This window comes from Rhagoletis pomonella, unplaced genomic scaffold, assembly GCF_013731165.1.
Source record: "Rhagoletis pomonella isolate Grant_MI unplaced genomic scaffold, Rhpom_1.0 Rhpom_scaffold_00003, whole genome shotgun sequence".
Classification (NCBI taxonomy): domain Eukaryota; kingdom Metazoa; phylum Arthropoda; class Insecta; order Diptera; family Tephritidae; genus Rhagoletis; species Rhagoletis pomonella.
The window spans coordinates 26,827,941-26,829,151 of NW_023458557.1; positions in this window are offsets into that span (position 1 = coordinate 26,827,941).

Consider the following 1,211-nt stretch of genomic DNA (forward strand, 5'->3'; position numbering starts at 1 on the left):
ACTTATGGTTACATGTGTATATCTTGGCAACCGCTGCACCAATTTCTTCCAAACTTGGCACAGTTGTTGGCCTTGGTACAGCATACAAAATCGCCGAAAATTTTTAAAATCGGACGATAACCACGCCCACATCCCATATAACGGTAATTTAGAGAAATACAAAATCTTCGATAAATCAGTAAATATTGAAGCTAATTTATTCAAAATTGATGATTGCAACAATTCTTTACCAAGAAATACGTTTATGGTAAAATTTTGGAAAATGGGCGTGGCACCGCCCACTTATGATCACATATATGTAAATCGGTAACCGTTCTACCAATTTGTACCAAACTCGGTGTGGTTATTGTGCTTGCCACATATAAGCAAAACGTTGAAAATTACTGAAATCGGACTAAAATTACGGCCGCTTTTCATATAACGGTAAATTTCAGAAATGATTGAAACTGCAATATTTCGAAATTGAAGGACGCTAATTTACTCAAAATTGATACACCCCGGCTTACCATCTAGCGGTAGGTTTCGGAAAGGTGAAAAAACATATATTTAATACTTGCGCCGGGTATTTAATGTTCGGCTCCGCCCGAACTTAGACTTTCTTACTTGTTACATATTGCCTTTGCTTACATATAGTCTCCCGCTATAATTGTTCACTTGCATTTGTATACATATTTACATATATGCTCCCGCTATGTTTTACTCACGCAATGATACGTATGGTTGTGTTGTTGCCAATCTCACCTAACAAATGAATGTATTAAGCTTAGCATATAAGAATGCCTACAGGAATGCTGCCCTCCCATTTTTTCTAATATTTTCTATACTGCATATCAACATGTATACTTTGTACAAATAGCGTTAAGCATATACTAGGGACATCCACCTTTTATGAAGTTTTGACATACATAACTTATGTATTAGAATATCGGTACTTGTTTATAATTTTGAATTATATTTAGTGCGATGAAGTTTGAAAATAAAGGCAGTCTAATAGTCACAAAAAACGCATTTGATCCTACATTTTTCGGTGCCCAACGTGGGGCACGAGCAAGTTACTTGGTACTGAGTTTGCACACTTTTTTTGGAAAATTGGTGGTCAGCATTAGACTCCACCACTAAGCATCATCATCGCTGGACATCACCATCACTAGACGTGCCAGCATTGCTCGCTCATCGTGGAACTCATCAAGCACATATCACTGCACACCTGC